This window comes from Drosophila kikkawai, chromosome X, assembly GCF_030179895.1.
Source record: "Drosophila kikkawai strain 14028-0561.14 chromosome X, DkikHiC1v2, whole genome shotgun sequence".
NCBI classification, from domain to species: Eukaryota; Metazoa; Arthropoda; class Insecta; order Diptera; family Drosophilidae; genus Drosophila; species Drosophila kikkawai.
Window position 1 is genome coordinate 29,233,729 of NC_091733.1, and position 21,583 is coordinate 29,255,311.

At 30.9% G+C, this 21,583-nt stretch overlaps 1 protein-coding gene across 1 annotated transcript in view; it reads right to left on the reverse strand.

Annotated features, from left to right (window-relative positions):
* LOC108076115 (uncharacterized) overlaps positions 1-21,583 on the reverse strand; it is a 105,120-nt gene that overhangs the window by 24,422 nt on the left and 59,115 nt on the right. Inside the window, exon 3 of the mRNA XM_017168843.3 lies at positions 14,455-14,530. The gene's annotated coding sequence lies outside the window, so the exon portion shown is untranslated. The remainder of the gene's footprint in view (positions 1-14,454; positions 14,531-21,583) is intronic.

Sequence of the window (21,583 nt, forward strand, 5' to 3'; positions counted from 1 at the left end):
AGCGGCGAGACCCGCATAAATTGCTTTTTTTTCGGCCAACACTTTTTTTTTGCCGTGTTCCATTTCATCGGGGCTCTGGTTTTTCGGCTACACTGTGAGAAATGCATACAGGAAAGATATAGATGGCGGGGGAAAAACGGGAGATTTATTCTAAATTTAACAATATATTTTTAGAAAATGAAGAAAATCAGAAAAAGTTGTTAAATTATTAAAGAATGTCTCAGAAAATGTATACTTCCTAAAAAATCAAATATACATTATGGGAAATTTGTTATACGATGTGGAAAATCAAGTATACGTTTAAAAAAATCAAGTATACGTAATGGAAAATTATTTATAAATTTAAAAAAATTAAGGAAATGTTTTGAAAAGTTTTATATATGTTCTACAAAAATAGGAATACGTTCTAAAAATCAAATATACTTGGTGAAACTTTTGAAAAATAAAGTATACGTTCGAAAAACTAGGATATTTATTCTTAAAATTACGTATACGTACTGGAAAACTATTTATAAATTTAAAAAAATCTAGTAATCGTTCTGAAAAATAATATATATGTATATATATTCCTTAAAATCAAAAATAAATAAATAAACCCTTTGAAAAATAAAGTATACGTCCAAAAAACGTGGATATTGATTTTTAAAATTTCGTATACGTAATATTTAATATTTTATATTTAATATAGAAAAAAATAATCAAGAGTTTAAGAAACTCAAATATATTTCAAGGTGCAGAATACCCAGCATCCTTGGTATATCACTGCTTTATTTTCTTCTTGTCTTTTTTTTGGGGAATTCCTTAGGCTGCTACACCGTATCTACAGTGTCCTTCTAATGTCCTGTTTCTTATTTCCTTGTCACTTCTTGCCAGTGTTTTCTTGTTTTTTTTTTGTCGTTCGCTCACTCCTTCCTGCCATTTCAGGCATTCATTTTCTCGCCGTGCGTTGACAAAAGTCTCACGCAGTAAATTGAGATGGATGGCCAAGGCGCATCAAGGGGAGATATGGTGGGAAAAGGGGGTGAAGGGGAGAGATTTGGGGGAAAAGAGGGGTGAACGGAAGAGATTTGGAGAAAAAAAAGGGGGGATAGTGAAGAAGGAACTGAGGAAAACTGAGGGATCTGGCCGACTGAGCCAATAAGCTGGGCAGAGCAGCATCTTGGATGGAATGGGAAAACTGATTCGTTCAGTCAGACCCACTCAATCCTCATTCTCATTCTCATTCTCTTCTTTTTTTTTTATTATTTTTCCTTTTCTTTAATTGGTTTGTCTCTGCTTCTAGGAGATACAAGAAATCCTGTTTGGATCTTGATTTATATATGCTATATATTTTTAAATTAAATAAGTTGAATAGGTTTAAGGTTTTCAAGCTTAGGCTTAGGAAATATTTAGGCTTAGATAGTTAAGTTAAATAAATGAATTATAAAAATAATTTTCAATAGTAAAATATATAAATAATTAATATGGTTTTGCTACAAGGAGATTGAAGAAATTATTTTTAGATCTTAATTTATATAATATAGATTTTTATATTCAATATATTTTAGATAAATTAAGCTGAAATTTAATTTAAGCTTAAAAATATATAAAAAATAATATTTAATAATAATAATAATTTTTTTGTATTAAATATTAATATTAATATTATTTTTTTATTATTATTATGTTTTTATATACAATATATATTTAAGATAAATTAAGCTAAACTTGAAGTTAGCTCAGTTAGCTCAATAGTTGAAAATACATATAAATATAAAATAGGCATAAAAAATTAAATATTATTTATTTTATGCTAAAAATAGAATATTTTAATAAATATAAATATTATTCTGGGAGATTAAATATTTATATTTAAGGCAGCTCCGTTTCCAAAGCTTAAACCATACATAATAATAGTTAAAAACACAAATAAATAAAAAAATATACATAAAATAAATAATATTCAACTAAAAAGTAAATTCATATTCATGAAGCATTTTAATTTATGGAAAACATATTCCTTTTAATTAATTTCGAAAAATTAACTACCCCTTTTAATGGTTCATAAAATGAAAATATCAATTGATATTTGTGAAGCTCAACTGGTTAATAATATCCCTCCCCCCATTTACCCTCAAATCCCCAGCAGCTGTGGCAAATAATAAATAATTAAATTGAAGTGATTCCCAAACTGAATCCCCTTGAATCCTTTTTGGCGACACATTTACTGATTCACCGGCTTCTGTTTGCCTCATTATCGGCTTTGTGCCACAAACACAATGGCTGGCATTTGACTCGCTTTAAATATATATAAAAAATGTATATATAATATATATTTAATGTTTCTTTCGCTGGCTCTGTGGGTTATTTCAATTAATTTTATATTCAGCATTTTTCTGCCGCTCATTTTTATGCTGATTATTTGAGGCTCGAAAATTTGCAGGCGTCATTAAATGGCATTTTTATTGGCCTTGCAAATGTTTCGCTTCCTCATCTTTATTCTTCTCGCTGCTCTTTTTAATGCATTAATTGTGCTATCTTTTTTTTCGTTTTATATATTTGTTTTTTTTCTGTTTTTTTGGGCTGGGAGTATCATTTGTTATATGCCCCTGTTTTATGAGCGGGGTGACGGCGGGTGATTATTTTCGTACAAAAAGGTGAAGTTGGGGGTGTGTCTTTCAGTTTCTTGCGGACCGCTCGCGGCATTAAAATCGTATAAATGCTACGCGTCGTTAACTCGCCAAAAGCGGCAGCAAAAAAGCACACAAAAAAGACAAAAAGTTAAAAGAAGATGCAAAGAAAGGGAGTGTTTCGACTATTAGATACCTTGGAAAAGCGAGACATTTATGGCTAAATTATGGGGATATTTTTTTAAAATATTTTATTTGCACAAAATTATAGTTAATCGATTAGACAAAAGTTTTTACATGGCTGCTATCGATATAAAATCGATATATAATATTTTAGAAATGGAGAAATATTTTTATATTATTTTTATATTGAATTTTATTTATTTTATATTAGAATAATTGTGTTATTAATATTATATTTATTTTTATAAAAATTTGTGGTTATGGAAAAATCAAAAATTAAAAAAAAAGATAATTTTTTTTTTTTTTTTTTAATAATTTTTATAGGAATTTTTAAAGAAAAATCTAAAATGTCAGAAACAGCAATATTAATCTTAAAATAATATAAATATTTCATTTAAATATTCACAAACTAATATAAAAAATATTCAAAAAATGATTTGAATTTTTTATTTTATTGATATTTTATAAAAAAAAAAAAATAAATAAATATATATATTTTTAAAAAGCCATATCCTTAATATTTTTCCCATTTCTGAAATAATTTTAAATAAATTTGTTATTGCTTGAATTAACAATTCATTAAATAATATTAATTAAATATTATTATTAAGATCCTAAAATAACCTTTCTTAGATATTTTTTAAATTATTAGATATTTTAAAAATTATTCTTCCATCTACAAAAAATATGTTTACTCCTCTTTTAAAACCCCGAGATATCCTTTAGTCCAACATCCCTTTGTCTCCTTGCCCTGCTGATTTCGGTTTGTTTTAGTGTATAGAATTGTGCTTTCTTCAGGAAACGAGTGGCAAGTGGCAAGTGGCAAGTGGCAAGTGGCAAGTGGCGAGTGGCAAGACTGAGGGGTGCCAACTGTGGGGCAAGGACGTGTGGGTGGGGTGGCCTGTCCTCCGAAAGAAGAGGTAAGCATCAGACGCTGCCGGGCGACGAAAATATTTGCTTAATGAAATTGTATGCGCGCGAGAATTTTTGTGTGAATAAAATTAATTTCAAACATGGTAGAAGCCCGTGGGCGGCAAAAACGGAAAAGGAAAGGAGAGAGAGAGCGGTGGTTGTTGGGGCTTTTCCGGGCAACAGAGTTTTCCGTTTTCCGAGGGGGGGTGTCAACGAGTTTATTCCTGGAGATTAAGATGCCTGGCTTATGAAATGAAATGTGTGTATGTGTGTCTGAGTCTGAGTCTGTTGTCTTTTGGCTTTGACTTTAGCTTTTATGGCCGCATTGTCGGTTTTATGTGCTCTATATATTTGCCATTTCGGAGCGTTTGTTTTAGCATTAGATTTGTTATTAGCCCCGAACTGGAGATCTGCTGACAAAAGGAGACTGGAATGGAGTGGAGTGGAGTGGAGTGTGTTCCCGTTTATCGACTGAGTTATTGAATGCCGGATGTTAAATCTCAATGTCTCCCTCGACTTCTCTCTCTCTCTCTCTCTCTCTCTTATTGATATTTATGATGCATATTCGTTTATGAATTGTGATTATTGCCCCATCACGGGAATTTATGGTGTTTGCCTTTCAAGATATTGGCTTTGCGTGTTCGACAACGCGAATTATTATCACTTTGGCAAACATTGTTTTTGGGGGAAGTTATCAAGGAGAAATGGGTTTAGTTTTTTAGGATTTTATATAGTAAATATAAAAGGAAATTTACATAAAGTAAAGCATAATAAAAAGCATTAAAAATTATATAAATAATATAAACAAATATCTTATTTATATATTAACTAAATTTTTAAAAGAGAACTGTATTAAAAATTATGATTAATACAGATTTAAATCGAGAGAATATGTTTGATTTTTTAAAGTCAAATGTATTGTTTTTCTTAATAAATAAAAATATTTTATAATAAATAAATTCTAAAAATTATAAAATAACTAAATTTTTAAAAGAGAATTCCTTAAAAAAATAATTATAAATAATTTTTTAATAGGAGACAGAGAGTAAAATAGAATATGGTCGATATTTTAAAGTAATTATTTATTATTTTCGATAAAAATAATTTCTAAATATAGACATAAAAATAAACCACTCAAATTATATACAAAATATTGTTCAGTTTTGATTTATAAAATACGAATAAATATAAAATTAGACGTTAATGTATAAATACCAAAGGAAACACATTTTTAAAATATAATAAATAATATATTTATTATTTTAATATTAATTTTTAGTCATTTAACTTTTCTTTTATTATTAAATTATTTAAATTTTTATTTAATTAACACAGTTAATTTATTAGAAATAGTTCTTTTAAATCAACAATATATTTAGATTTATAAAAATATATAATTTAATAATAATAAATATATTATTAAAAAATTTAATATTATAAAATTATTAAATTCAAAACCAAATTTTAAATTGTAATATTTATTTATAATCAATTTATAAATTATTAAAATATTAAATTCACATCAAAATTAAAAATTCCAATATATTTTTTTGTGAAACTATATTATACCCCCAATTTTGCTGAGTGTAACCAAGGCCCAGGTCAGTCCATTCATCATTTGTTCCTCTCCTTTTTTTTGGCATTGGCTTGGACTTTGATTTTAAATTGGTTTACGTGCAAATCGCAAATAGTTTTAGCAAATTAATTGCTCTGGTATCCAACGAAAAAAAAAAAAAATCCTTTTGAAACGGAATCAGCTTCCGTTTTTCGGGACTTTTGTTATTTGCCATTTGCTCGCCCCCCCCACCTCCCTCTCCTACCCCTTTAGCAGCCATTTTCCAGGCATTATTTCCCTACCACTCCCCCTCCTAACCCCTTTTTCACCTGCGGCACTGCGGCCACAACAATCGAACACATCCAACACAGATTGCCAGCACTAAATAAGCAATTGTTGCTGAAGCTGAATGTTGTTGCAGCTGTCGTTGTTGCGGTTCTACTAGCTCGAGGGGGCGGAGGACTAAGGGGAGTGGGTGGGTGGGTGGTAAGGTACGGGAAAATCGTAGTGGTGGAGGTGGAAAATCGGTTACCGATTTAGTGGAAGGGAGCAAAAGTGTTGCCATGGGGCTAGTTTATTATTATTTACTCTGATTTGGCTTTGTTGCGAAAGTAAACCATTGCCAACAACCCATTGTGTTGATTTTCATCGGGAAATCGACCAAGGTTTTCCACACGGTACTGGGGGACAGGTAATTACAAACCATTTTGATGGAAAGTGAATAAACTATTGAAGAAGAAAGGAAACTAACTTTGGCACGCCGAAGTTTGTATACCCTTTCAGTTTGTAATTGGATCATAAATATCCGATTATCCCAATAAAAAAAAAGAAAATATTTAATTTTGTGCCTTTTCCAATTGAAACTCAGCCACAATTAAAAATGTAAATAAAACGGATCGTAGAAATTGAACAACTAACTTTGGATTGGAAGTGGATGCCATTTCTTTCTTGGCCTTTCCAATATCGACCACAAGCTCAAAGAGAGTGTGCACGCTCTCTCTCTCTGTCTCTCTCTCTCTCCGCTCACAGCTTCCCGTTTATTTCGTCATCCTTCAGCATCTTTTCATTTCGCTCTCCCACTCGCATTGATCGGTCGAAAAACATTTGGCTCCTGTGCCGTTTTTTTTTTGTTTTTTGTTTCGTGTTTGATTTTCATCGGGAAATAGACCAAGATTTTCCACACGGTACTGGGGGACAGGTAATTACAAACCATTTTGATGGAATGTGAATAAACTATTGAAGAAGAAAGAAAACTAACTTTGGCACCGTTATTCGGCACACGCAGCAAAGCAAAGGATATTTGTGTATGTGTTACGGCCTCACACATATTCAAATATCATTTGCTCTGCTCTCTCTCTCTTTCTCTCGCTTTCAATTCTTTACTATCGCCTCGGCTTTTTCTTGTTATCCTTTGTGTTTCTGATTCTTGCGCTTGCAACAAAATGTAAAAGCATACGAAGGGAGCTCTCTCTCTTACAGAAGAGAAAGTAGAATACGATCCACATTCTGTTTCTGGGTTCTTTGCTTTGATTTCCTGGCTGTAGACTAAAACTGCAACTAAATTTGAGAATGATTTGATAGATTATTTCAGATAATTTATAATCTTAATCTGTGTCTAAAAATTTACTTTAAATATTTATTAGATTTTTCTCAGATCTTGGTTGTTTTTTATATTTATAAATTTAAAGGAAATCAGTAGTTAGTATTTTTTAAACATTTTACAGATGTTAATACCTTAAAAATCTCTTAATTTCTTTTTTATTAATAATTTATTTAATTAAAATCTTCAAGACTCACTATCTGACTACCTTAACTCTTGAGATTTTTAAACTGAAATGGCAAAATTCCAACAGAATTCCAGAAAAACTTTTACTCAAAGGTGGGCTCTACGATACACACATTACAACTCTCTTCCATCAGATGTATTTTTCCTTCTCTTTTTGAGTGCTAAATGCAGCTGTGTAAATGCCGGAAGTAAAAATTACTTTTTAAATTAGTTACACACAGACACACATGTACATGTGCCTGTGGATAAGCCTTTGGGCCCAGAATGTGCTTGTGCTCAAGTGTTGCAAAGCGGCAAAAGTTTGCCACTAACTGAGTCTGTCTGCATTTCCACTTTTCCTTTATTTCTTCTACACAATTTGTTTCTGTCCCCCCCCCGTTTCCCTCTTTCTCTTTTCGAAAAAAAACCTGGAAAAACCCACATGTGTGTTGCACTTACATGAAGGCCAAATTGAAAGTGAGCATGCCACTAAAGTTGCAAAAACCAAAAAGAAAAAAAATAAGAGAAACAAAAAAAAAGGTTAGACAAATGTGTTTATAATTGTATTTGGGCCTCTGTTCTTAGTTTTTGGCAAATAAAAATCTGTGGCAAGTTAGAGTCCTGCACAAGTTGGGATTTAACCTTCGAGAACCTGCAAAAGTCTGCCAAAAGTTGTAGCCATTTGTTTGTGTCTGTTGTTTTTTTTTAGTTAAGACTTGAGGGAAGTGGATTAAGTTTGCAAGTTGGAACTCAATTAATTTTGCATTCAAATTGGTAACTACTTCAAGTGGCAGTAAATAGTAAAGGTTGTAGTCAAAAGATAATTAGTAATTTTAAGACTTTTCAAGAAATTTGACTTAAAATGTTGGTTAAAATATCTCAAAAAATATTTCCTCTCGTAAAATTTTTAAAGCTAAAACTTACCAAAACTCTTAAAATTCCAATTGAAATTGTTAAAGCCATAAACTGATTTGCCTTTTGGCCCTGACCATCGATTTTAATTGTTAATTATCGTTTTTGGGGTGGCAAGTTAATTCCGCCATTAGCATTTGTGTAACTATGATTAGCTGCGGATGGCTCACATCCTTTGCTTCTTCCCTCCCTTTAACCTTCATTTTCCTAAAGTTTTTCTCTATTTCCCCCAGTATTTCCCCCTGAACTACCTCGCTTTTCGCAGTCTTCCCCTCTGGGCTTCTGTCTACCATTTGGCTACTTAATTACAAACCAAAAGTGTTGCAAATGTCGCTGGCCCCTGCGCGAACTACCCACTTCCCCTACTCCCCCATTTCCGCTCCATGCTTCTTCCGGTTCCAAAAGTGGAAGCAACCCCACCCCCATATCTGTCCATATCCGGTCTGAGAGTCTCCGGCCAGGCCACAATTATTTCCGTTTTAATGTTCGCTCTTTTCTCTCTGGCTCTATGTCGACCCCTGGACGCTACTGTTTTCGCTACACGGGCAGAAAAAAGGTTATGAATAAATATATAAAAATGTATTTAAATTATAAATTTCAAATAGGAATTTTAAGCATATTTTTTCAAAGAAAATATATAATATAATATAAATTAATATAAAGCATTACAATTTATTATTAACTAATTCATATTTTTTATATAAATATTAAATTTTTTTTTTTCTAAAATAGTGTCAAGTATATTTGTGTATATTTTATAAAATATTTTAAAATTATATAAATCTATGTGATTTTGGTCAGTGTATTTTTCGAGCGATTTCCTTGGCCTCTACTCTTTTTCGTTGCTTGTTTTTTTTTTGTGTTCTGGCTTTGCATTAGTGGGCGTGGGCTGATGCTTTTAGCGTTTTAATTAAATTTGATGTTGATTGAACTTATGACTGCCGCGAAAGAGTTTCCACAAGTTTTTCTTTTATTTCTTTTTTGTATTTTTTCGGGGAAATCAGCCACTGATGCTGCTGCGGCCGCTTCATTAAACCGAAAAGCATACTTTGCGGTGGCTGCATGGCATAGCTATTAGTGGTCTCTCCACCTCTTTCCCCCTTCTTTAACCCCTCTGTTTCCCCCAATTTTCCCCACCTCTTTTTCTTTTCTTTTCTTAATTTTTAAACAAATTTTTTTTGGTTGTTTTTCCCCGCTTTCCGACTCAACGTTTATCTTGAGTTTAATAAGCGCCGCAAAGTATGCAACGAAATTTGAATTTCATTTGCAATGCGATTCAAAAGTTTTGCTCGGCAAACCGACTCCTTCTACGCTGGGGAAATGTGGTTGAGCCCAGCCTCCAAAAGTTGAGATTTATGTGAACAGGAGGACCACAGGTAAGACAGTCACGAAGGATATGCAGGATTATTTGGTTCAGCAACAGCTACAGAGCTACAGAGACAGACGAACGAGCACAAACATGCCACAGAAATGAGAATTGAAAAATGTCTACAGCACAAAAATCTCATCTGCAGCAGAAAGGATTGAGTGTCGTTTTGAGTTATGGACTGTAAAGTGTCCTGTATTGAAAGGAGAACATAATTTTTTAAGCAAGTATTTATGCTAAATATTATATTTTATTTATTTAGATTTTTAAGTGGGGTATAAGTTGATGTTTTTAGAAAGAATTAGGGGAATTTTTTAAATAACCAGAAATTAAAAATTAAAATACTTTTTTTTTTTTCGAAATTATAATAAATGTAAATTTTTCTGTATTAATTACTTTAATTTTTAAGAAGTAAGTTTGTTTGATATTAAATATAAAATAATAGTTTAGAATTTATAATAAATTATTTATATTTAGATGTATTTAATTTATATATAAAGTATTGAAAATTTTTTTTAATTACCAAAAGGCTTTTAAAAAAATTTGCTTAATTTAAGGATGAATTATTATATTTTATATTTATATATATTATATTATTTTTATATTTTATTTATTTCTTATATGTATAATAATGACAAACAACCAATTTTTTTTATTTAAATAATGTAAACATTTTTAAAATTAATTTACTTATTATTCAACTTCAACTTTAATAAGCTTTACTTAAGCTTTTAATATTATTTTTCAAATTAATCTGTATAATCAAATTTCAAAATATTTAAATATTAAATATTTAGCTCAAACAATCAATATATTTTATTTAAAAATACTTCAAAAATACCTTTTATATCTTTGTATTCTCCCCCTGCTTCCCTCTCAACCCTTTATGCTACCCATAATTTTTTTTCTCGCTGATTACATGTCTGAGCATATGCTAGTATGTCCCGCAGGATCATCATGGGTATCCTTAAAAGCGACTGGCAGCGCCCATCTTACGTGTCAGTGAAGCCACGAAACACCGTCAATATATACATATATACGTGTCTGTGTGTGTGTTGCACTCTTCCTTGGACTTCTTCTGGTCGGATGCTGTTCTTTTTAATTTCCAAATGCTCTCTGCCGCAGTTGAGGGAAAGTGGGAAAAGTCCCTGATGCTGCAGTTTCGCACAACGTCTGTTTCATGGGGTGTTCCCCAACCCCATTTCTTCTTTTTTTTTCTGTGTGTCAAGCCATTGGAATTAGTGGAGCAGCTAGTGGCCCCCAAAAACCTGAACCGTAGCGTGTTGCGAATTCCAGACAACTTGGGTTCAAGCTTTCAGGACTCGGCTTTTCGGGCTCTCAAACTCTCGAGATCTCAGCACTCAGTCAGCAGGTTCGTGTCCTGCCGAGGCTCTAATGAATTTGCATTTTTTATAAATCCCCATTGATGTGCTCCAGTTCTGGTCCGAGGCGTGGCCAGGCGATTGCACTTTTCAACTACTAATACCCAGTGGCTTTTTTGGGGGGTATTTTTATGGGGTATATTGGGGAAAATATTTTTTTTAATATTTTAAATTTAAGTTTACATATTTGGAATATATTAACTAATTATTTAATATATTTGAAATTATAATTTCATGTTTAAATTGTATATGTATTAATTTACTTATAAATTACAAAACAAGTCTTATTAAATAAATTTAAATTATTATATTTATAGCTAATTTTTTTAAAGTTAAATTATTAAAATTATTAAATTTTTTAATATTTTCTAAATAATTTAAAGAGGTATTTTAAATTTAATAATTTTAATATTTTAAAAATGTAATAAAAAGAAATAGCTTTAACTAGAAATAATTTTTTTTTTACTAAATTATTGTAGCTATTAAATTTTTAAATATCTTATAAATTATTTAGAGAGCAATTAAAAAATTTAAAAAATTTTAATAATTTTATAAAAAGAATTAGCTATAACTATAAATATTTTTAAAATTTTTAAATTATTGTAACTATTAAATTTTTAAATATTTAAAGAGGTATTTCTAATTGGTAACCAAATATTTTTCTTGCTGCCCGGATTTTTGCCAGCTTGTTGCATTTGCCCCGTGTGCGGCGCGGGGGGTGCATGGCATATGAACACGCCTAGTCAGGGTATTAAGAGTGTGTTCAAATCCCCCTTCCCATCAAAAAAAAAAAAAAAAACAACTCTACACTCCACTCGAAAAACCGGAACACATCCTATGTACGCACTGACTGGACACTGAGTGCAGTTGAATGTTGGGACAAGCTGGGAAATGGTGAATTTTGTGCTCAATCAAATCAAAGTCAGCCACACCTTGCAGACGGCAGAGGGTTCACTGAGAGAAAAAAGGGTAGAGTTTATAAAAAAAAATTGCTTGGACATTTTTGGGCTATAATAAACTGCTTGATAAATTTTTTATATCAAAATTTTAGGAAATATCAAAGACTTATAACTCTTAAAATAATGCTTTAAAAATTATTTAAAAAGTTTTTTATATTTTCAGTATTATAATTAATATAAATATATCTATTTTTTAATTTTAAATAAATTAATATATTTAAATTCAAATCATAATAATTTTTCCGAATAAAATAAAATAAAATATATCGTTTTTTTAAATTTTAAATATAACAACTGAATTAATACATTTTTTTCCTTATATAAAAAAAATATATATAATTATGTTTAAATTTTAAATATAAAAATTTATTAAAATTAAATTGAAAATAATTCTCTAGACTTTTGGCTCAGTGCACAATCAAGGCGTCCAGGTGGTGTCCGAAAACACTGCATGCCTAATAAATTATGGCCCCTAAAATGGCCAACCGAGTGAATGAGTCGAATGACTCATGAATACTACTGCTGGCTCGCTAGCCTTGATTTGTTTGTACCCGATGGCAGGTCCTGATTATGTTCACAGTTAATTGGATGCACTGCCCAGCTCAGCTCAGCTCCTTCCTCGATTTCCATTTCTTGGTTTTTTTCTTTTTTCTTTTTTTGCTTTTGGCTTTTAGTCATGGGTCATCGGGCATCGATGGGTATTTCCCCAAGGGCGTCATTAGCCAAACCCCCAGAAGTCTTAAACTCAAATTAAAAAGGGTAGCCGCTGGCCTTTCTTTTTTTTTTTTTTGGATTTTGCCAAGTTAAAGCTTTAGGCCTGGCTTCTTAGCCTGATGGCATTAACTACAAGTCGTTATTATTGTCTAGGGTTTTCCTTGCGGCAAAGAGCTTGCCTCTGTCTAGAATTCCAATTTGTATTTGGATTTCGGATGGGCGTTAATACGACGCACTGGCCACGATGACGATGACGATGACGACAATGTTGATTTTGTGAAGGGACTGGGGAGCAACTCACTCATGTGTGATTGCTAGTCAGTGTGTTTGTGCAGGGAAAACCATTTCCTTGAGTTTTCCGCACAGCAAGGTTAAGGGGCTTAGGAGTGTTGGATTTTTAAGAATTTAATTTTTAAATTGTTTTTATTTTTAATGTCTTTTTTGATATTTTAACAATTGAATAAAATGTTTAGATTTTTTACAAATATATTTATATGCTTAAAAAAATCAATCGGGTGTTTAAAACTATTAAAAAGGTTACCAAAATTATTCTTTAAAAGAATTTTAAATAATTTTAAATTTCAAATAATTTTATTGCATACTTTTAGACACATATTTATGGGTTTTTAAAATCGTAGGATTTTTTAAAGCCCCCCTTAATATACATATATATTTATATTTTTAGCTTAATTATTTTCTGTAAATTTTGTAAACAAAATAAAATATTTAAAAAAAAGCAAACACTATTCCTCAGACAGCAGAAACCGAGTTTCTATTCGGCGGAAGCGGAACTGTGCCCACGGAATACACACACGTGTGAGCCTCTCTGTGTAAATGTTTTGTAACCCCAGTATGTAGATATAGCCACATGCTACATGTATATATATATATATATAGATGTTTTCTGGCCGGAACGGGGGAATCTCTCGCTGCCTGTTTCTCTGATTGTGTGCGACATGAACCACAGGGGAAATTAAAGATACATTAAATGCCCGCAGGCAAACCGAGCGGCATTCTGTCGCCCAGCCACGCCCTTCTACTTATCCTGAATATCCTACTTCAGCCGGAATCCAACACATTCTCCCACTCCACTTGGTGCTTGCTTTCAAGTCTTATGGGCAATTTGCTGTCTTCTCCCGGACCGGCATTTATTGCCCCGGCATTGTGTCCGGCTAGGAAATTCCACTAATTAAATTATCGACAAGTTTTGTCGCATAAAAACAAACTGTTGCCCCGCTCTGCCAAATAACAAGAGTAAAATATATATATATATATGTATATATATATTGTATATATATACTAGTAGAAACAAAGTAAAAAAAAATAAAGGAAACTAAGCAGAAATAAAAGCCAGTGGCGGGGGGGCAAGTTTAATCAAAGTTTGCCTGCTCGATTTTAATGAGGAACTTTTGCACATAAATAGAACTTAATTTTCTATTACTGAAAGCACCGTCACTTTGCCCACTTCCCTCACTTCATTCCCTCTCAAGTAAAGAAAAAAAAAAAAAAAAACAGCAACAACAACAAAAGCCCGCTGTCATACCGGTTTTTTGTGGGGTGGCGGCGGCTCGGCTCAAGTGCCCCCAAGGTCTGGCCCCCCCAAAAATTGTGTCGCCAACGCCGAGAAAATATTGCTCGCCAAAACTTTTATGTTTTAATATTTAATTAAAATTTTGTGTAACGTTTTGTTAATGAATTCCTATTTGACGCGCCCGTTGCACGTGTCGCGTCCCAGCCGCAGGCACTCTCTCACTCTCTCTCTCTCTCTTAGTTTAAGACCAATATCGAGCAAGTCCCCAAGTCCAGGTCTAGGTCCAAGCCCAAGTCCATCCGGTTCCATTGACCTTACCCCCCATTCATTCCGCCCAACCGAAATTCCATCACCTAAGCAAACGGTGGAAAGGTCGTTCGTTGCCACTCATTGTGTTTGCCTTGGTGATGGGACCAGTGTTTGAAAGGGAATTTATACAAATTAATGCCATTGTTTAGCATTACTTTAAATATTAGGTTATTCATTTTTTCCTTTTCAAAAATTATCTTTAATTAAAAAGTTTGAAAGTTGAAAGTTTTTTAAAATTAATTTTTATAGATACTTACCAGCACTTATGGCCCAGCTTAGTGTTGAAAATGTATTTATGAAGCAACAATACCAGTGTTGGTCAAGACGTTTAAGCTGAAATTAAAAATTAAGGATACAATTTTAAAAGGGATAGATATATTTTTAGGGAATCGAAAAATATTTCAAATTAATATTTTAAAGTTTTTTTTTAAGGATAACAGAGTGTTGGTTAATGTCTTAAACTATAATAAAAAAAAATAAATAATATCAAATATAAAAAAAAAGAATAATTAAAAATTGAAAAAAACAATAATTAAAAATAAAATTAAAAAAATTAAATAATTAAAAAAAATTAAAAGTAAAATAAAAAAATTTTAGTTTAAGAGTATTAGTTATTGCGGAAATTATAAGAAATTAGTGCTGGTTAGCAGTTTAAAATACAATAAATTATAAACCAATTTTAAATGTCTAATAAAATTATTAAATATGAAATGTAAACCGTGAAAAATGTGCTCAAATAATAAAAAAGCCGAAGTTAAACAATAATAATTTTAAATTAATTAAATATAAATATAATAATAAATTAAATTTTCAGCAAAAATCTTCAAATTTCTTAACCATCTCTAGACTTTGATTCCCATTTTCTATAAACTCTCTCTTTTTCTTGTGTAAATGGCAAATTTATGAAATGATTTTAATTAGCTCAACCCAAAAGAACACTAAAATATATATAAATTTATATGCACAAATATATATATGTACATATTTTTTGGGGGAACCCAAGGGTCTCCAATGTTTGACCATGTTTATACCATTTTAATTTGGGCCTACAGAAAAGTTTCGGTTTCGACAGGAAATCTGCCATTGGAAGGCATCAAACAACAAACACAACATGGGGAGAAATAAAAAAAAAATTAAGGGAGAAAAAAAAAAAGGGAAAACGAAGGGAAAAGCGAAGGAAAAGCGTTGGGAAAACGTAGAAAACATAATAAAATCAACTGAAAAGTTTCATTGTGGCGAGCTGTAAAGCTGCAAAATGAGTGAGTGGGCTGGGAAAATTCGGCAGAAAACTGGGTATATGTGGTGGCTCCAGTGGGAGGTGTAGTAGCATGGGGGGCGTGGCACATGCCAGCGTAATGAGCAATTATAACAACGGCAAAACAGCAACAACTAGAACAGCACAAAAAAGTTATGACTGCGCGACGCTTGTCAAAAAGGTTTGCTGGAAAAGCCCCCAACCAGCACCGAAAATCTGTAAAAGTTTTCCCCCCCCCCCTCTCTCTACACCCTTGCCCCCCCCCCCCATTTTCCGCTGTTGTTTGCAATATTAACTGCGCCCGGCGGAGGATCATTAACTATGGATATGTTCTGCGGGATGTCCAACAAATTGAGTTGTAAACTTTTTCGCCCGATTTTTCGCAGCGAGCAGCTTGCTGTCGTGCATGATATATGAGGTTGTTAGTTCTAATAAATTGCAACGCTTTTCCTTAGGGTGGAAAATATATATTGTTACCTAGGAATATAATATATATAATTTCTAATAATTTTAATAAATTTTAAGGATTTTAATAAATTTTAAGGATTTTAGTAGTTTATAAGGATTTTAATAGTTTTTAAGGCTTTTAATAATTTATAAGGTTTTTAATAATTTTTAAGGATTTTAATAATTTTTAAGGTTTTTAATAATTTTTAAGGATTTTAATAATTTATAAGGATTTTAATAGTGTCTAAGAATTTTAATAATTTTAAGGGTTTTAATAGTTTTTAAGGATTTTAATAGTTTTTAAGGATTTTAATAATTTATAAGGATTTTAATAATTTTTAAGGCTTTTAATAGTTTTTAAGGATTTTAATAATTTATAAGGACTTTAATAATTTTTAAGGTTTTTAATAATTTTTAAGGCTTTTAATAATTTATAAGGATTTTAATAGTGTCTAAGAATTTTAATAATTTTAAGGGTTTTAATAGTTTCTAAGAATTTTAATAATTTTAAGGGTTTTAATAGTTTTTAAGAATTTTAATAGTTATTAAGGATTTTAATAAATTTTAAGGGTTTTAATAATTTCTAAGGATTTTAAATTTAATAAATTAGTGAAATATTAATTATCAAATATATTTTATTTTTGAAATATAAACCTAGAAACTGTAGAACATTTTAAAAAAATATAATAAAAAAATATAAAGTGATATATATTATATATATATGTATATAGTATAGTTACTATGTAATATATCTAAGAAATAGGGATTCCCTTTCCTTTTTTTTTAGATATATTACATGTTCTCTAATAATTCTAAAAATATATCTAAAAAAATATCTAAAAAAAATTTGTATTTATAAGTATCCTTTCAATAAGTATCCTTTCAATCTATTTCCCAACTTATAAAGCTACAAATAATGAATAATAAAGACCAGACTTTTAACAAGTTTAACGCGTTGCGCAAAAGTTTGAAAATTAGTTAGCGCAATGCAGGGCTTTCGTTTTGTTTCACCTTCTGAAGTTTTTAATCAAGCGATGTAAAGTTTTGCTAAATTTTACCTGTCAGAAGTCAGACAGAGATAGACACACCCAAAGAGAGAGAGAGAGAGAGAGAGAGAGAGAGAGAGAGAGAGGGGATGAGAGTCCATCAGTTTTGGGATAGTTTCACAGCTGTCAGCTACTGACCTGCCAGGCATTATAAGCAGAGAGTCGCCGAGTCGTTCATTTTGATATCGGGCGAGTGGGTTTATCCCCCCAGAGAGCTTTGGACAGCAGTTGAGCACATTAAAAAGTTAGCACATTTTCCTGCCATAAAAATGAAAGTGAAATGTGGGAAAAACCACAAAAAACCACAAAAAAAAAGAACCCTGGGCCACCGCCACCACTCTGGAAAATTCAACTCGGCTGAACTCGATGTTTCTACTTCGGCTAATTGCAACTAAAAAGTTGCTCATTAAGCTGGTCTCGCCTGGATAAAAGCCCCACAATTTCCACCCACCAACCCCAACCCCCCTCCTTTTGCTCCCAGACTGGTGCTAAATACAATCAAATTAGTTGTTTCCGCTTTGAAATTATGCTACTTCCGGTCCGACAAAATGCTTCCACGTGTGCCAGCTCTGCCCTTTTCTTTCTCTTTTTTTTTATTGTATTTTATTTTCTAGCATTTTGTGCCCAGCCTTCCGGTGGGGGGTGGCTCTTGGGCGGATGGGAGACGTCAGCGAATTGTCAATGATTTTCACCCGGGGAATACCCTTAAAAAAAGAAGGAAAAACTCAGAGGCAGTGAGTGCCTTTGATCCGGAATGTCGTCGTTGGAGTAATCTCGAAGGAATAAAACAAAACAGCAGGGATAACAGGGATCAAAATTAGGTCAAGAGGGCTTAAAACATTTTTTTAAATATTTATACTATTTTAATATATATTTTATTATGCGTTTTTGATTGAGTCTGTAATGTTAAATGTTATTTTTATTTATTTATATTTTTATTTTTAAATATTAAGCATTATTGGCAAAAACTTTTATTTGTTATTTGCAATATAAATACATAAATTTATAAATTTTTGATTGCTTTTACGGAAAAACCCTTAAAAATGTTTATTATGATTTATGATTTTATTTATTTATTTATTTTAAAATTTTAAAAGTGTTTAAAAAACAATTCTGACTAAATTATAATGCCTTTTGAAAGGTATAAATCTACTTAAATGCCTTAAAAATATTTGGTAAAACCCTAGAAATTTATTTAATAATTTCAAAGAAAGTTTTGATATTTTACAACATTTTATTATTAATTGTGCTTAAACTGTTCCTCTGGTTGTGACCAAAAACTGAAACCAAACCCTTCGGTTGACCCCAAAAAGTGTGCTACATTAAAATCACATGAATCCACAGATGATAGTAACTGCACACACACCACAACACATACACACACCACACACACTTGTCTGACCAACGATTTGTAAACGAATTTGGTCCGCACTTTTGGGTCTCTGCATTTTTTATTTTTATTTATATTTTTTGTTTTTATTTTCACAGATTTCCAGGTGGGCATATTTTGCATACATATGCATGCTCCACTCTCTCTCTCCTTTTTTTTTTTTTTTGGTTATCTTTCAGGCAGGCAAATGGGTGGAAAATTGGGTGTGAGATGGCTAAAGACGAACCTGAACACGTTCCTGTTGTTCTACACACACACATTGTGGCATTTGGGGATTTATTTGCATTTTACTTTTGCCGCCCTGCAAATAGTTTGCCGCAATCTGTGCGAACTTCTTGCCACTCTCTCTCTGGGTTTTCACCGGGAAATTTATGAACTTTTCCATATAGATATTTTAATATATATCATTTTTTTTTTCATATTTTTGTCATATTTTTTGTTGCTTTTCAGCATTTTTTTGCCCTAAGTAAATAGACATTTTTACACTATTTTTACACTATGAACACAGTTTTTGGCATATTACGGAGTCTGATTTTATTTTCTCTTTGCTTGTCGCTTGCAAATTTGTTTGTGATTCTTTTTTCTCTTATTTTTTGTTCTTTATTTTTTTTACCGCATTTTTTTCCTTATTTGTCTCTCTAATTTTTTGCTGTTGACGTTTGCATAATTTTATTTGTTAACTTTTGTGAATAGCTGCTCCCTGAGAGGGTCAGGCTGTTCTATTATTTTGAATATTATTTTTTTATTTTTATAGAAATTTGTTAAATTATTTAAAATATTAAAAAAGTTTTTTTATAATTTAATAAGAACTCTAAATAAATTTAATTCATATTAAATAATTAATATTTGATCAAGAAATACACTTAAAAATATTTTACATAGTTTTTAATCTTTAATCTAGTTTAAAATTTATTTCAAATATTATTAAAAATTATTTATAAATATATTTGTATATAAAATATACTGAATTAAGTACCCGTTAAAGTTGCTCCTTGTATTTCCAACATAAATCATATTTGTCGTCAATTATTTATAATTAATTATATAAACAAAAATGTTTTCTTAATAAAAAAAAAAACATATAATTAATGCTGTGACAAGTTAGAAATCGATTATACAAATATCAGCCTTTATATTCGCTATTATATTTATGTGCATTTATGTTTGCATTTCGGTTTTACCTGCCACATCCTGTCAAATGAATGTAGTACGAGTAAATGCCCCTGTTGATATATTCATGAGTATTTTTGGTCTTTTGCAATGCGATTTGACAGTCTCAGTGTCAGTGTGTGTGTGCTTTGATGAGTGGCAGGTGGAATGCTTTATATAATAAGGCGTGGTCGCTATTTGCGGCTGACCACCGGCGAAACGATAATGAAATGTGATTTCGGACTAAACATATTTAATTTGGGTTTTCGGTTCATGTAAATTTCAACAATGCAATTGGTTAATCAAATTGAAAGCGACGGATTGCCATGGGTGTCATTAATAATGGATAGATAATAGTCATTGATCAAATTAAAAATATAAATATTTAAAAATAAAAAAGGAAAAGAAAAAATATATATTTTTAAAATTGAGTTAAATTTTACTCTGTTTATAATTATAAAGAAATTTGTATAAATTTATACTTTTTAATTAATTATAATTATTAAAAACTTTCACAAGGGTCATAAATACTTAACATTTTGAGGAATACAATTTTGTAGCATACTTTTAGACTTTATTTAAATGGATTTTAAATCAAGAGCAATTTTTGTGACACTTTTGAGTACAAATTAAATGTTATTCCTTTTTATAAAAACTTCCACTTTGTTAAAACAGAGTAATAAAATTTTGTAGCACACTTTTAGGCAGCAATTAAATTGATTTCAAAGCGATTTCTACATACAAATGAAACCGACTCAATCACTCAAGATGAATTCTCTAAAAAAACCCTAAATGAACACCCGGGTATTCAATAGTAAACCCCCCCCTTCCCCCCTCTTGTGCTTTATCATCGTTAGCATTATTCAGATGCCGTTATCCAACACTGCAAAATATTTATTTTAATAAATTAAATGCAGTTTGGCGCATACAAACGAGCGCATCAACATGCATATTTCATATATCAAAATGGATAAGCCGGGGCAGTGCATATATATACATCACATATATATATATATATATATATATATATAAAGTCTGCATGATGTATATAAACATTTTTATAAAGTGGAGTGCGCCCGAGTACGGCCCGGCCCTCATGCATATAGAAATGATATGGAAAAAGGCGAAACATAAATTACTTTTATATTTTGTCGCTATTTTTATATTGCCAACACTTGTGCGGAAATTGCGCGATGAAACGACGCTGCCCAGGAGCGGAATAAAATGGAAATGGGCGGGCGTGGGTCTCGCTGGATTTTCCCCATTCGCGCAACAAGAAAATTGCCAGCCCCACTGCGGTGCAGTTTTGTAGCCAACGGTAATGCGCGCGGCTTCCTCTACCTATTTTTTTTTTTTTTTTGTGTTTTTCCTTTCTGTTATCCCTTCCCCACCACCACCCACCAGTACAACGCCTCATGACTGTAGAATAAATAGAGCTACATGTGGCTGTGGATGTGGCGATATTTTCGCGAGATATGCAGCAGCGAATGCGCCATATTTCAGCTTAAAACAACACCGAGAAACAAAGTACAATGAGAGATTTTTGGGAAACGGATAGGGAAATACCTCTTTTTTTTAGATTTTTTAGATTTAAATTTTAATAAAAAAAATAAATGTACCTATTTGTACAATTTTTTAGATTTAAATTTAAATAAAAACAAAAATTTATTAATTTATATATTATATTTATTTATACATTACATTTATTTATATACAGAAATTAATAGGTCTTTTTAAAATCCTTAAAAAATGTGCCTTAAATTATATTGCAAAAATTTGGCTAATTCAATAAATTTAATTTACAAAGAATTTTCATTAAAAACCTATTATATTAAATTTAAAAATATATAAAAAATAATGTTTTATTTAAAACTTTTAAAAACTAAAGATATATATTTAATAAATATATTTTTTTAAGAAAATAACAACAATAATCTGCAAGTTATGAAAATAAAATAAATATAAAAATATAAAATAAATAATAAAAGTAAATAAATAAAATATATAAATAATAAAATAAATTAATAATAAAAGGTTCTTTAAAAGTTTAAAAAGGTTATTAGCAAGACACATAAAAAATTTAAGAAAAAATTAATAGA